The sequence below is a fragment of the Clarias gariepinus genome, chromosome 21 (genome assembly GCF_024256425.1).
Source record: "Clarias gariepinus isolate MV-2021 ecotype Netherlands chromosome 21, CGAR_prim_01v2, whole genome shotgun sequence".
NCBI classification, from domain to species: Eukaryota; Metazoa; Chordata; class Actinopteri; order Siluriformes; family Clariidae; genus Clarias; species Clarias gariepinus.
This window is the reverse complement of record NC_071120.1, coordinates 8,980,527-8,997,603: the sequence shown is the minus strand read 5'-3', so window position 1 is coordinate 8,997,603 and position 17,077 is coordinate 8,980,527. Positions and strand designations below refer to the sequence as shown.

General features: G+C 34.5%; 1 long non-coding RNA gene across 1 annotated transcript; it reads right to left on the bottom strand.

Moving 5' to 3' along the window:
- Nucleotides 1-3,024: 3,024 nt before the first annotated feature.
- Nucleotides 3,025-4,702, bottom strand: LOC128509617 (uncharacterized). The gene is made up of 3 exons (XR_008356062.1): nucleotides 4,484-4,702; nucleotides 3,521-3,593; nucleotides 3,025-3,121 (listed from the first exon to the last, which is right to left on the bottom strand). It is a non-coding gene; the product is annotated as an uncharacterized LOC128509617 (long non-coding RNA).
- Between the last annotated feature and the right edge of the window lie 12,375 nt (nucleotides 4,703-17,077).

Genomic DNA, 17,077 nt, shown 5'->3' with positions numbered 1-17,077 from the left:
TTTTATAGTTGAGTATTTATTTCTAGTTTGCTTATTATTTAGCAAAACAGTTAAAGTGCATGTAAAGCATTGCTGCAAATGACACTGAATAGAATCAGATGTTACTCCACTCTGTGTGAGGGTACAGGCTTATATACAGTATGTGATTTTAGCATCAATAATGTTTTTCTACTAACTAAAGCATGCTGCCTTGGAGATATTAGTGACATCTCTCTTTCAGTTCGAACAACATATTCCATAATATTTATGAATACATTAATCCCATATGTTCAGCAGTTAAAACAGAGGTTCTTAAACATTTTACAGCGAAGGACTCCTTCAACTGTAAAACAAACACCTCTGCATACATTTACTTATAGTGCATTTCCAAAATTACATTTTTATGTTATTCAAAAAGTAAAACCTTTTGTTTTCATTTAAATGATTAATGATTAAATGATCCATGAAAATCAAAAATCTAGTATGTCAAAATATTAGAATATTTCACTTCGATCATGGGGAAGACTGCTGACCTAACAAGTTGTCCAGAAGATGATCATCTACACCTTCCAGAAGGAGTGTAGGCCCTCAAGGTCAAACTTTACCACCAACTATTTCACTGACCATGTTGTTGCTTGATTTGCCAGCCATCTCACCTGACCTTAGGTTTCATGGGAAAGATGAGCTGAAATCTGAGATAAATTTCAAGCTGAATGCTTCAAGTGTGATCTGCAAACATAACCAGGGTGTCATGTTTAACAGCTTAATGCAATGGGTTACATAAAAACACCAACTATTTGAAAATATGTAGGCTTATGAATAGTGGCAACGTATATCTACTGTATGTACAGTGAATGTATGTTCAAGAATAAGAGTATCATAAATTGACCAATAATTAAAATACACATGTAAACAATGAGTCTGTCATTTGAAATGCCGTTTATTTAAAAAAATTAGAATATTGTGCAAAAGTGTTTAAGTTTTAAAATTATTGGGGGGGAAACACATTCACAAGGGAAACGTCATACACATAGAAAAAAAAATCATAGAGCACAATAAAAAAATTATATATTCACAAGGAAAAAAATTATAAATTTACAAGGGAAAATAATACATTCACAAGGAAAAATTTATATACTTATAGGTGAAAAATAATACATTTACGAGGGGAAAAATTATACACATTTAAAAGGGAAAAATACTATATTCACCAGGGAAAAATAATATACTTACATGGGAAAAAGTACACATTTTCAAGGTGAAAAGGTAATATAAGTACACGTGAAAAAGCACACATATACAAGAAAAAAATAATATACGTACACGGGAAAAAGTAAACATTTACAAGGGAAAAAGCACACATTTACAAGGGTAAAAAACACATAAGAAAAAAAAGCATACATTTTTAGGGGAAAAAATGACATTTATAAGGGGAAAAAAAGGACATTTACAAGGGCAAAAAAGCACATTTATAAGGAACAAAGCACACATTTTTAAGGGAAAAAAGGACATTTACAAGGGTAGAAAAGCACAATTATAAGGGGAAAAGCACACATTTATAAGAGAAAAAAAGCACAATTATAAGGGAAAAAGCACACATTTATAAGAGAAAAAACGCAAAATTATAAGGGAAAAAGCATACATTTCAAGGGGAAAAATGACATTTATAATGGAAAAAGCATACATTTTCAAGGGAAAAAGCACACACAAGGGAAAAAAACACATTTACAAGGGAAACAGCATGTATTATCGAGGGGGAATTTTTCCCTTGTAGGTATATAATTTTTCTCTTGTAAATGTATTATTTTTCACCTATAAGTATATATATTTTCCCTTGTGAATGTATTATTTTTCCCTTGTTAGTGCATAATTTTTCCCTTGTTAGTGTATTATTTTTCCCTTGTAAGTGCATTATTTTTCCCTTGTAAGTGCATTATTTTTCCCTTGTTAGTGTATTATTTTCCCTTGTAAATTTATAATTTTTTTCCTTGTGAATATATAATTTTTTTATTGTGCTCTATGATTTTTTTTTCTATGTGTATGACGTTTCCCTTGTGAATGTGTTTCCCCCCCAATAATTTTAAAACTTAAACACTTTTGCACAATATTCTAATTTTTTTAAATAAACGGCATTTCAAATGACAGACTCATTGTTTACATGTGTATTTTAATTATTGGTCAATTTATGATACTCTTATTCTTGAACATACATTCACTGTACATACAGTAGATATACGTTGCCACTATTCATAAGCCTACATATTTTCAAATAGTTGGTGTTTTTATGTAACCCATTGCATTAAGCTGTTAAACATGACACCCTGGTTATGTTTGCAGATCACACTTGAAGCATTCAGCTTGAAATTTATCTCAGATTTCAGCTCATCTTTCCCATGAAACCTAAGGTCAGGTGAGATGGCTGGCAAATCAAGCAACAACATGGTCAGTGAAATAGTTGGTGGTAAAGTTTGACCTTGAGGGCCTACACTCCTTCTGGAAGGTGTAGATGATCATCTTCTGGACAACTTGTTAGGTCAGCAGTCTTCCCCATGATCGAAGTGAAATATTCTAATATTTTGACATACTAGATTTTTGATTTTCATGGATCATTTAATCATTAATCATTTAAATGAAAACAAAAGGTTTTACTTTTTGAATAACATAAAAATGTAATTTTGGAAATGCACTATAAGTAAATGTATGCAGAGGTGTTTGTTTTACAGTTGAAGGAGTCCTTCGCTGTAAAATGTTTAAGAACCTCTGTTTTAACTGCTGAACATATGGGATTAATGTATTCATAAATATTATGGAATATGTTGTTCGAACTGAAAGAGAGATGTCACTAATATCTCCAAGGCAGCATGCTTTAGTTAGTAGAAAAACATTATTGATGCTAAAATCACATACTGTATATAAGCCTGTACCCTCACACAGAGTGGAGTAACATCTGATTCTATTCAGTGTCATTTGCAGCAATGCTTTACATGCACTTTAACTGTTTTGCTAAATAATAAGCAAACTAGAAATAAATACTCAACTATAAAATTATATTAAAGACTTTATTTACAAATTAATAAAATACATGTATGTATTGTTGGTGCAAAAAGGCAGAGCATCAAGGGTCCGTCCTCTCCACGACAATCTACAACAGGGGAGAAATAAAGACAAGTTATTATAAGTGTCTAGTAAAAAGACTTCATGGTGTTACTATGCAGCTCCATGGCATCTCTGTAATATACATCCACATATGGGTTTATAAGCAAGTTAATATCACTTCATGATGTTTGACATCATATGACATCAGTTTGACACACGCAGGCAGGCACGCACACAAAATTTCATAGAATGCAAGCTTTTAGTAATGCTGTGTATTAAAACCAATTACTTGGTTTTGCTATTAAGGATTGCTGCAAAATTTGGCCCCATCTTCACCATTCATTAACACACACATGTTCATGAAGAGAAATGTGTCCCTGTCCCCTGATTAAGATGTGCTCAGTGGTGTTCTTGAAAAGAGAGGTAAATACTTCAGAAAACTCACCTTCTGCTCAGGATGTAAAGCTGGTGTAGAAATCAGCTGATACACAGGCAGTTGATGATTTACACACAGTTCACTGTGAGAAGAAAAACACACAATCATACATATTATAAGGAGTATAAACATATATTTAATGACTTTAATGACTAGAATAGATAGAACCTGAACAAAAGCCCCTTTTCTTGACTGTTACATACATAACTAACTATTCAGAAGATCTCTAGCTATGATAAAACCACTACATTATACAGCAGTATACATTATATGGCACTCAGGAGCTCCAATAAACTACATACAACAATTCGTTAACCATCTGTAACATTTAGCACATAACAGGAGCAGCTCAGGGATAATTAGCAATAGTTGCTGCTATCTTAGCTCTTTTAGTAAGCTAGCGCTTAGCATAATTATATTAGCTTGCTTATAGATTCATATTTGGACAGGCATTTTACAAAAACAATAGAGCTAACTGTTTACATCACGTATATGTGTCCAAATACACTATTAAACTAATATATATTAATAAACAAGCTAGTTTCCCCATGCTAAGCGCTAGCGGTTAGCATAGTGATATTAGCTTGCTTATAGATCCATATTTGGACAGGCATTTTACAAAAACAATAGAGCTAACTGTTTACATCACGTATAGGTGTCCAAATACACTATTAAACTAATATATATTAATAAACAAGCTAGTTTCCCCATGCTAAGCGCTAGCGGTTAGCATAGTGATATTAGCTTGCTTATAAATCCATATGTGGATGTATACTACAGAGATGCCATGGAGCTGATGGTTTACATCAGTGTTTAATGGTCTAAATGAGATAATATTCCTTTTAATCACTGCCATTTACACTCGGCTCGGCATTTCCCCCAAACACTCCAATAGTATTAACACTGCTACAAAGTTATCATTAGTGCCTAAAACAGTAAAAATCTGATTAATTTTTATATATTAAACATTACCTGGTAATTGTGTGCAGTTGAAAATTTAGTGAAAATTATAACTTTATCACGCTATAATTCACTGTATACTCCATGATGTTGAGTCCTGGAGCTGATATCCGGAAACGTTCCGTGTTCAGTTGCGTTTTGACCCCACTCCCATAGTCCTTTGCGCATTAGCTTTAGCTTTTAGCTTGCAAAATACTGGAGAAAGAGTTCTCACACGGGAAAGAAGTAGTTGCGCACAAACGGTAAAGAGCAGACATTTACACGGGAAAAAGCGCACAGTTACACGGGAAAAAGCGCACATTTTCAATGGAAAAAAAAACATTTATAAGGGAAAAAAATGACATTTATAAGGGAAAAAGCGGACATTTAAAAAAAAAAAAAACACATTTATAAGGTAAAAAACGACATTTATAAGGGAAAAAGCGCACATTTTCAATGAAAAAAAAAACACATTTATAAGGGAAAAAACGACATTTATAAGGGAAAAAGCGGACATTTTCAAGGAAAAAAAAAAACACTTACAAGGGAAAAAACACACACATATTCGGGTAAGATGATTTGCCCTTCTGGGCCACCGTACAAATCACTTATTTAGGACTTATAATAATAATAATAATAATAATAATAATATGTATGCTGTACATATAAGGTGTTTTAAAGTCCTGTATTTATAATGTACTGAATTGTATTGTAGTATCAAAACAACAAAACATTAGTAGTCTATTACTCAGGATATCTATAGTCTTGGTCTAAGTCTTTCACAGTTGTCCAGGTCATGCACTTTTTTAGATGCTCCCTTACTGAATTAATTTCTTTTAAAACTAGTCTTAAAATGTAAAACTATTTCAAAATACATTTTAATGGTGCACTTCAAAGTAAGACGATACACAGTTCTTGAAAAAAAAACTTTCAAAATGTTCAGCAAGTGTTCCACTATAAAGCCAAACTTATTTAGTTTGTTCACTTGGGGCCAGGTGATTAATTCACTTTTAGATATCGTCAATTAAATAATGATAATTAAATTAAATTCATTAAATTATAAATTATTAATTATTTATAACTATTTGTTTTTCCTATTACAATTGCACTAGTACTGTACGATTATTGCTGTTTTGATTGTCATATTCAGAAAATCTCTGATTGGGCTTCTTTACTATACTAAAATGTATTGTTAGGGGCAAAACCCAGAACCTCTGAGTAGACCAAGCAAAAATGGAGAGGCTATTCATCCCTATGTAAAAGACAGAACTACACTGAGCTTTAAAGTGAACATCAATGGAGGCTTAAGAGGGTTGACCAACACTGATCGCGGCACAGGCAGGTGTTTTTGGTTATTTAACACGGAAAAGAGTATTTATCAGTATTGTGTATATGGTCTTTTTTCTCTACTTAAAATTTTAGGTAGAAGGGTCTTTCCTTTACTCAGTGGACATGTCTCCACTTGTAGAGGTCTTCAAGGTCGAAGAAAGGGTTCATTATATTAATTCACTTACAATTAAGACAGGATACAACTGTCAGAGATAACCCCTATAGGGTGCCAGCTGACCAGAGACTCCTCTGTTGTGTTTTTTGTATCTTTTGTGTTTCTGGACTCCATTTCCCAGGATGCACCTCAGTCAGGTGATGGAAGCGCTCACCTGAACCAAGGTAGCTCATTAAGTTCTGTGTAGCTTTGGTTTGGCTAAGTTCCTGTTAAAAGTACCTATCTGTTTTGTTTTAAATAAGATGTCGAATGTTTGAACCCTGCTTCGTGTAAAGCCAATTTCCTTAGTTCCTGTTATGTCTAGTCCCATGTCTTACTGCTCTTTTGTTTTTTTTTCCTAGTTTCATTGTTACTGTTCCTTGGTTCCATTAAATTCTGCCATTATGCCTTACCTAAAGCCCACACACTGCACCCGTAACAACAACTGAGTAGTTCAGGCTTAAGGGACTTGCTAAAAGGATTTTTAATCAATAAACCAAAACCTAAACATTGAGCCACTACTTCCCATATCCAGCAGGACAGTAGGTTTTAAGGTTTTAATTGATCAGAAGAAGTCACTCTGCAGCAACCCACAAGCCTACTGAAAAAAATTGATCAAAGTGCATTTTGATTGCAAAAATACAAATAACTCTAGGCTTTTTCAGTCTGGTCCTTCTAGGTCCAAAAGTGTCCTCTGATTAATCTTCCTCTGGCACATTTACTTTTAATTAATACAAAAAAATAGTAATTTCTGTCAACTTGGTCACTTCTTGGTTTGGCCTTTGAGCCTTCCCATCACCAGTGGCTTAAATTTTACTCCATGTTCTTAGTAGTCCCAGGTGTTCCTGGAATAGCTGAATGTGTACAGGATATAACAATGTTCTACCCTGCACTCTTGTGAGATTTATATAATTTAGTTTTGTGAAGATGCTGGAATCACCAGTGCTAAACTACCATAACCAGCTCAATGGTTTAATACTCTTAATGCTATTTAAATGCCTTTAATTTGTAGCTAACAGCTCATGGAGGATACATCTATCCTGCATTGCATTTAAGTGAAATGAACACCTATTAAACAGCCATGAAATGAGTAAGTAAACTAACTGGCTTTGCTGTTATTTAGTCATGGCTGTTTGCATATAGTAATGTGATTTAAATCTTTTAAACACAACAGTGCATTTGGTTTGGATGCCTTTCTTTTGTGCATATGCATGTATTGTTGCTTAGTAGGCATCCTTTTTTTCAGCCTGTGGTGGATTTTATGGCTTATTTTGATTTCCCTCTGAGGATACGCTCAGGTGTGTTACTCTGGTTAATAAGGGGCGCTGGGGCGCCACCCTCTTAAAGTTAGTCAGGAAGGAATGCTACTTTAACATGTAATTATTTAACATCATAATTATTTATTTTAATAGTAAAATAAAGTCATTTAGTCACAATATTCTGCTGTATTTCACAATATAATTTATTTACAAAAAAAATCTAAACTGTATTAGATTGTGTTCAGGGTGCTAATTTTTTGAAAAGCATTTGAGTATTTAAAGCTGAACTCTAATTGGATTTTTTCAAATCATCCTTGGGGCGCAGCATTGTAAGCCCCGAACCCTACCACTTTTGTTATTTAGCGAAGCCAGCTAAATATGAGAGAAAATTCTGTAACGTCTTTGATAAAACACCCCTTTGCAAGGCGAACGGACGAGAAAAGAAAAAAAGTTAAAGAGCTTGGACCAGATCTACCTGATCTTCTAAATAAGCAGCAGCCAAGTGATTACTGCCGAGCTTACAAAAATGGCAGGCGATTATTAAAACTTTTAATTTTGTTTACTCAACCTAAAATAAATAAATAAATAAATAAATAAAATAAAATAAAATTTGCACCAGCCGGCACTGCTCCTGAAAATAAATATTTAATGTGAATGAAACTTTCAAACCAGATAAACGTTCCTGGTTTCTGTTGGCAATTTTCCTGTAATTCATATTATATTATTCATGCAAATGATATAAAACAGTTTAGTGCAGCATAATTGATTTAAAGAACAAAAAATGATATGAGCTTTTAACAGAGTAGTGCCGTGGAATTGTCTGGTGGATATGTATTTGTGCGTATTAAGCATACCGGTGTGAATATAATTTAGTATTTTATTGAGGAAACATTTTTGGGAAGGTAAAGATATAAGTGTTGAAGGTCCTCCAGTTTAAACACTGGTTTAAGGGATCTGAAAAGAAACATATTTTTATTTTGTGTATGTAGATGTTCAGTGGATATCTCCACATGGATAAAACTTTGCAAGGAACTTGACTGACTGTTAATACCTAAACATTTTTGATGACTGTAAATAAAACTATTTAAAATAATTTTGTTTTATATTGCACTTATATTGTAAATTAGTATCATAGTCTTAGTTGTGAACACATTTTACTAGAACTGGCCATTTTTACAGATAATGAAAAGGCAAAACATATTAAGTTATGTAAAAACTTTCCTCTTCCCAGGCTAATGTCCTGATTCCTGTAGCTAAATTCTTGTCTAATTACTAATTTACATAATTGCTTGTGATTGGATAAACAGCATAAGAGAATGATTTTGCAGCAATTTGTAGCAGGAGATGTTTGGTCAAGCACTGGTTCATGAATGGACGGCAGGGTCAAGCAGAGTCAGGATAAAATGGCACTGCTCCTTCTGCATCCTCAAGGCACTCATATCTACACTCATACACTTATCTCAACGTTTCACTACTGCTTGTATACCATCAATGTAGAAAGTCCTCTCAGTACGCTGGAGCCATGATCGGACTGCCTGGCTCATGTCTAAAATGCTGGCCTCCCAGGAACTCCTCTAATGGCCCAAACATGTGTACAGGAACAACTTTAGTGAGCTCTTAGACACCTCAGGTGGGTTCATCATTCATGGACATACAGCATTCTTTAAAACATGGCTAAGGGTCTCATCACCATACTGTGCTTGTAGTCTTCTGTAAATGTTGGCTTTAACACCTTAATTTATGAGAATTTCCCAGTTTGGTTTCTCCCAGCATTCTTATTTATAATCAGCTCATACTTAACATCCTTTGAACACAAGTGCAATTTTGGATAAATATTACATTTTTATGCCGATCTGCTGTAATACAGTATCAGTACCCTGGCTGGCTATCATCAGGGTTTTTACAGTTCTTATTAGGAACACTGACTAATTACAGCATTAGACAAGCAGAACGATAGAGCCCTAGGGGCTGTGCATCATGGTGTGACTGATGACCCACTTCCCCAAAATACGTAATTGGGTCTTTGAGACTGATTGTTTGATGATTTTCAGGGATGGTCAGCCAAAAAAAACCAGAGGCTTTTTCTTGTTTAGTTTTTTCTAAGTACCTAAAGTAACATGAGTTTTGTTGACAAAGTTAGCTTTACGTCTTCTGTTATTCTTCTTCTTGCGGTTTTTTTTTTCTTTACCCATCTTTTTATGATTCCTAGGAACTCAAACTTCCATTTTACGTTAGCAGGACTGAACTCTGATAAATTGCTCTAGAGGAAGAATTTTAGCACGAGGGAAAAAAAAGAAATAAAAAATGGCCGACCCTCTGCACAACAGTGCTGATAGACGATTTATCTTCCCTCGTTCGGCCGGCAGATGCTTTTGGAAATGAGAAACGTGGGAGAAAAGCCCGGGATGGGAGGCAGCAGGGGGTACGAGGAGAATCACGCTCTGTAAACCGTCACTTTGTCACTTTCATCACTCTGTGTGTTTACTCGGGCGGGTTTCGCAGCAGATGCACAAACAACGCGATGATAACGGCTGCAACCCTTTAATGAAGACAAATGTCCTGGAATGATTTTCGAGATCAATAAAGCTTTTGTCTGGAAAGATCATTTGACTCCCTTAATCAGATGTCCTTAGGGTATGATTCTATGAGAAACAATCATTGATATTTGAATCAGCTGTGTGCACAGTAGTGTTATGTCCTAAAGATAGCCGTAGTGGTAATTTGATGTTGCATATATAATCCTAAGATGTAGAAATACTATCAAACATTTTCTAATTTTTGCATCCATGTAATACCTGTAGTATTTCTATTTCAAAAGATGGTTGCAAGTAGAATCTTATTTAAAATCTCAGCACAAAACCCCTCGTTTAGCAAGCAGATGCTTTCTGGATATGAGAAATGGTTGTGAAAGTAAAAGGATGGGAGGTGGAAGGATTTTTGCCAATACATCAATACGCCAACTGTTTTGCCAACCATTCTTTTTAAAATCTAATAAAGACTGTCTTTATTTTTGTCCATTTATAGTTAGATTTAATGTTGAGAACATTTGTGAAACAAGTATTACTTACATTACATTATCTCAGCTATGAACAAAAGTTTCCCCACAAGCTCGTCTTCAAAAACAAAGCGAAGCTACCAAGGGACATGAAAGCACAAACAACTGAAGAGTTTACTGTCAGAGGAAACATACAACCTGTCAGAAGCTCTTGCAAAAACTTTAATGTGGAAAAAAAAAATTAAAAGCAGGTCTACTTGGGATAAATGTGCCCAAAAAATGATGAGGCACTAAAAAGGGAAAAGCCAGGATTCCATGTTCAAGACTAAAGTGCGGTTTCAATATTGAAGAGGAATATTATAATCATTTTGTTTGAGTGTGTGAGTGTTTCATAATGCTGACTGGTTTAGCTGTAGAAAGACTGTTGTCCACAAAATGTTTTCCGCAAGAGCTTTATAATAAACATGCAAGAAGCAGGTGACCTTTCCACTTATGCTTTGGCCAGGACTCCTAAAGTAACCGAGTAAAAAACTGGTTGCAGAAATCCCCTGTTCATTACAAATGGAAACAGAATTTTTGGACTCTTTACTTTCTTCTTTCAGCATGCTTTCACAGCCTTAACTGTTTATAATAGGGGGAGAAAAAAAAGGTTAGCTACAGTACTCTAGCATTTCAATATGGAGAGACACTTCAAGGCTTCAAATGTGAATAGAAAGGCTTTAGTGTGGGTTTAAAAAACACTTAAATTGCTTTTCCATTAAGTGTGCAAGAAATGAATAAACCTGTATGCTGCTCTGTTTAGAGGTCTTAGAACAGATCATGCACACACATACAAAAAAAAAAAAACATCTAATGTCTTCTTTTATATATGAGGGTGGAAGTAAGTATGAGGGGCTCCTTGCTGCATGCTGTGAGCAAACATTTTGAAAACGTAACATGGAACTCAGACTGCTGAGAAAATCATGCTTTCTATTTGAAAATAAATAAATAAGAGAGAGAAAGAGAGAGAAATCTGTTGAAATTAATTTGTTTCTACTTGGTCAATGGAAAGTTAGCAGACTCATGGGTTTGATTCACGCCTTTAAATCTGTGTGTGTGGAGATTGCATGTTCTCCCCAGGCTTGGTGGGTTCCCTCTGGGTACTCTGGTTTCTACCTCAAGTCAAAAAAGATTAGAGTATGAGAATGTGAGTGAGTACATGAGAGTAATATTAGCAAATAATCTTATAGCTCATTTTTACACCTGCCTAAGACTGATAATTCTCTTTATTACATGTTATACACAGGGCTCGATTTGAAGGGAGATGGCACCCCCCTGTTAAAAAAAAAATGACAAACACCATCCCCTCTAAAAAAAAAAAAAACACCATCCTCTTACAATCCACTTTAGATTAATAATGCTGTGTATTATGTAATATTTGTCATGAAAATCAATATTAACTCTATGTATGATCATTTTCGAACTAATAATGTCGATTAGCCAATTAGAATTCAATATTGTAACATGCTGCTCACAAGCTCATGCAAGTTCACATACAGTGAAGTTCACATACTTTTGACATACAGTGAAACTTCGGATTGCGAGTAACGTGGTTTGCGAGTGTTCCGCAAGACAAGCTAAGATTTTTAATAAATTTTGACTTGAAAAACGAACAAGTCCCGGTTTTCCCAGCTCGGTCTTAGTGCAGGGTAATTTCTTTTTTTTTTTTTTTTTTTACTTTACAGCAGTGATTCTGTTAGCATGTGGGCACTCATTAGCAATGTTCCTTGTTAATTTTTCCAATAAAACAGTCTTTCCATTAATGTGTGTGTGAGTGAGAGAGTGAAACTCAAATAAAAGGAGGAAGGTTTACTGTGTAAGATGAGAAGAAGGAAAGGGAAGGTCTGATTTCTTCTCTTATCTTACTTTAGCTTCACACACACACACACACACACACACACACACACACACACACGGGCTTGCTTGCAAATACTTCAAAAAAACAGAAAAACCTGTTGCAATTTATTTTTATTTTTTTTTAAGGTAAAGTGCAGATAATATTTTTTTTGTTTTTGTACTTTATATTTTGTTTAAGTTATTTTTTTATATGTATTTATTTTTGGGGGGGGCTGTGGAACAAATAATTTGAGTTATCATTATTTGTTATGGGAAAATTTGCTTTTGTGCACAAATTGTTTTGAAATACGAGCCTGCTTCCAGAAGGAATTATGTTCGTAACCCAAGGTTCCACTGTATTTAAAAAAGAAGAGATGATTATAAAAGATGAGTTTATCCAATTTGTGAAATTTTATTCTCAATTTACAAAAGGTGCTTTGTTTTTTCATTAGCCTTTTTTCACTTACATGCTTGGGTACAAAGGTTTCAAAAACATTTTTATAATGTCATAATAGTAATTTAATTATCTTTTGAGAGAGAGAGAGAGAGAGAGAGAGAGAGGAAGAGAGAGAGAGAGAGAGAGAGTAAGAGAGTGAGAAAGAAAAAGAGACTGGTGCATAGTCATACAAAACTACAATATTATAACATCATTTCATTACTAATGTTTATTTACATTTTTATTGTGTTCTTATAATCCTCTCCAGATGAAAGCCATGAAGAGGATCAAATTATAATGTTGACAATTGTTTGTTTGTTTGAATGCACGTGTTTTGTTGGCTCCAAGTTGATTTAAACTTATTTTGTTGAACTTTGTTTAATTTCTTCAAAATTATAACATATTTTACAAGATTTTTTTATGGTTAGTTATAACCATGAATATATAACAAAACATGTGTTTAGAACTCCACTTTGTGAAATGCAGTCATCCATACTATAAAAAAAATACTGGCTGGCACAAAAACCAATGGTCTTGGAGGTTGAAATCATAGCCACCATAACCAGTAAACCACAACTGCCTCATTATAGTTTTTTTTTTTCTTTTTCTTTAAAATGATTAATTTAGCTGACTTACTCTGTCTGCTTAGAGACACATCAGAAATTAATATCACACAGAAGTGATGTTGATAGTGCGATGCTTCAGCAGGAGGGATAATTGAATAGTAACTTTAGCCAAAAAAGTGTTTAATGGGTGTACAGTGCCATATGGCATACTGTAGATGTAGTAATCTAGAACATTTTGTATGGAATGTGTAGAGATTGCAATATTCATAAAGGGCATTTTAACTTTTCCAGACCTGTATACAGTAGTGTATTATTTTGTCGATTCTTATTCACATTTTTTTATACCATATCTTTCATACAATTTTTCAATCGTATTCCTCAGTGGCAAATCTTCCAAACAAACGCTGCATGACAGAAAAGGCTGTCAGACAGCATCTCAAGACTAACAGTAACATCATATTTTGAAGCCTCATCAATAGTGCCCTCTGGTCATTTGTGCATTTTTAGTAAACTCTGATTTTAGAAAATACAACAGTTTTTTCTCCCCCTAGAACTTACAGAACTGGCACAGACTACAGTGCATTTCTGTAAAACACTTACAAGACTAAATTCTAATGTTAATAACCAGTTTTTAAACAAATGTATCCTGATCAAAGATATAACATGTTTATGAGCCTTTAAAAGAGTAGAAATGGCAAATGTATAGCTACTTGAAAGCATTTTCTAAATTAAATGCTGGCATTATGGTTTGTCACCTTTAATTGTTTTCTAAGTTCCACTAAAAGAGACTTTTGCCTCATGTGAAAAACACACACCATGTGATGCATGTGAAAACAATAGTTTTGTTAGCCGAGATACTTTGATGTCAGCTGACCCACACTGACACACTCATCCTACACTCTCCTCACTTTATTTCTATTTCCCCTCTTTCTAATTCCCTGTCTCATCTTTAATAAAACAGCAGTTTTTGATAAAGACCTCGCCCCATGTCTGTGTGTCTGTGGTGTTCCCCAAAGCAAGATCTTGCAGTCAGTTAATGTTCATAACTTTCTGCTACATTAATAAGGCATTATGAGAGGAAATCCCACCCTTTATGCACTAAAATTATATACTATGCGAATACTACAAAAATAATGAACTATAATGAGTTAATTGTATGCCACTCTATTAAGCATACTTCCTGGATATGAAATACAGCATTTGAGGAGATGTATACTGTATATAACCAGGTTGTAAATATCCCTCTCCAAAGCTGCACAGCTCCATGCCCAAAGTACTCCTGTTAACTATTAAAATGTCTCAAGACACGTTAGTGACTAAAATCCTACTTCAAAAGTTGTGCCAACTGTGTCCCAAAGAAGAGACACAGAGACACAGACACAACCGACTTCCTGTAATCTATAAATCATATACATATAATAGAACATGTGCCTTTGATTTAGCACAGAAAGGCTAGATAGAAAAGACAGAATGGTAAAACATATGCAAGAGGAGGATGGAGCATATCATGTTTCATTGATAATTTCATATTGTGAGAGTGCAGTCCAGGAATTCCATTTCTACAGAAAAAAAAAAATGCAAATAATTAATTCTGAGATCACTTTGAACGTGAGTCGCAGTGGAAACACTTCTGCATTGCAGTGACAGAATGATCTGACCAGGACTGCTTTTATTTCATAAAGATTTTATTTTTTATCTATTATTTAAAATTAAGACAAGTTTAAAATTACCCTGAACAAAACTGAAATCTATTTAGACTTAGGTAAAATGTGCAAAGCGCATGTTATTAATAAAATTGTGCATGTAGAAATTCAGACTTTCTACACACATGCAATTTGTTAATGTAAGGCAACATTTGACTTAAGTTTAACAGAGGAATGTCTTTCTTTTAACCCATTTGCAAAACTCTTTGTTGAAAAAATAATGTTTCCATAGCACCGTGCTTTTGACATTGGGGTTTTAATAAGGTCTGGCTATATAAATGCAAGCCATAAGATACAAAATACATGGACATAAATTGTAAGATTTGAGAACATGACTTCATTTGCGACATCCAGTTAATAAAAAACAAGTCTACTCGCTTTATAGCTAATTAGTGTATTAGTGTACCTTTAAATATACAATAACAGTGACTCCAGTATGTCTTTATTCATAATTCTAAGAATAAGGTATCATACTGTATAATAATGAATCTCTAAAAGGAAGATGATAACATGGGTAGACTTGAATTAAAGTTTAACAAGGTGTTCCTTACATATTGTCACATATTATACTACACTGATACTACAGTTTGCATACAGTACTATTAAATAAATAAATAACTTGGGACATGTTGCAGGGGGCTGGAACGCCCTGATTTTAACAATGTAGCCAATTACGCCACCTTGGGGATTGCACCCAATGAAATCAACCAATCCTAACTGTTACAGTACCTTAACTAAGGCACTCAGGTACATTCACTGAAAATGCAAGAGCGTGGATTTTGTACATAAACATGAGTGGATTTTCTCACTGTTAAAATTTCAGCTTCAAATCATGCATTCTGGAATGCTTCAAAAAAAGCAATCCTTTTCCAAATGCCCCATTTCAGTGTCTAGCTTTAAATGACCTGGATAGAAATGCCCCTTTGAAAAAGTGCAATCAGTCAGCTGCTACCAGACATCCAAGTACTACTTTCTATGGAAACAGAATGGCAGTGCTGAATGGGGTTGAGCAGTACTGGAGCCCAGTGCACTACAAAAAAAGAAATAAAATAATAAGCTGATTTAAATGACTTAAAAGTAATTTTTTGAAGAAAAATGTAAATGAATAAAGTTATTTATTCATTTAAATTTTAATGATTAAATAAAAAAAAAAAAAGTTATTAGTCATTGCCAAACTGTTGTGGAATAAGAGAAATAAAAGAACTATCACTTTGTTGGGGGCATTGGAGGCTCAGTGGTAGGTTTCTTGTCTCCCATGAAAAAGGCCAGGGATTAAATCCCAGCCAATGCCCAAACCCCAACCACTGATATGAAAATGAGAGGGTTGCTTAGAAAAGACATCTTGCATGTGCCAAGTTGCTGAGGACCTGTTGGTCCGCTGTGGAGACCCCCCAACGGGAGGGGCCAAAAGACTAACAACAGAGTGTCACTTTGTTCAAAACGAAAAAAAGTGATGGTTTCTTTTTTACCCACTCATACAACTTGAATTCCACAAATTTCCAATACATTTTGTTGGTAACTTTCTGACAGCTTCTGCATAGGTTCACATTTTCTACAAGAGCATGCTCTTACTCCTTTACAGTCTACACAAACACCTTCGCCTGTTGCAAATTTAAATTCTGAAGAAGACATCGGTTAAGCTCACTGCCAGACAGTATTAAACGGTGCGAGTTAGAAGACGCTTTGCTGAATTATAAACGCTGAATTCGAAGTGACAGCTCCATCAGTATTTGTCAGGCGATTTTCATCTCAGATCTGCTTTTACGACTTATTTGGGTATCGTGAAAAACGCGCACTGCCAAGCAGATGCAACGTTTTCCAGGCGACGCTTTTCATTTTTGCTTTTACAAATCACACGCAACAGCTCGCGAAATGACCGCATATGGCATGAACCCTCTGTGATATTAAGGCGGTATATCACTTTGTGTTGTAAACTTGTAGAGTTTATATCTCATACGCTAAAGATGAAGAGCTTCGACAGGATTTATTCTTTCTTTTCTTTTTTTTTTTCCTTAAGACTTTGAGACTCTGGAGGCTTTTATTCTGTGTAATGCATCACTCAATTGTGTGTGTGCTGAGGATGGATGTTACCAATGAATAAGAGGAAGAAGGGGAACACTTCATAATATCCACACACACACACACACACACACACAAATCTTGCTACCTGGGGAGGAACTGCTGGAACACAGAGCCAAAAGCAATTCTTTATGAATAAGCAACAAAGCAATGAGAGAGTTCTGAAAGACTGCTGTTTTAATCTGTTGTAAACCTGCAGCAGTTATCTCTAATAACACAATGGGTAAAGCT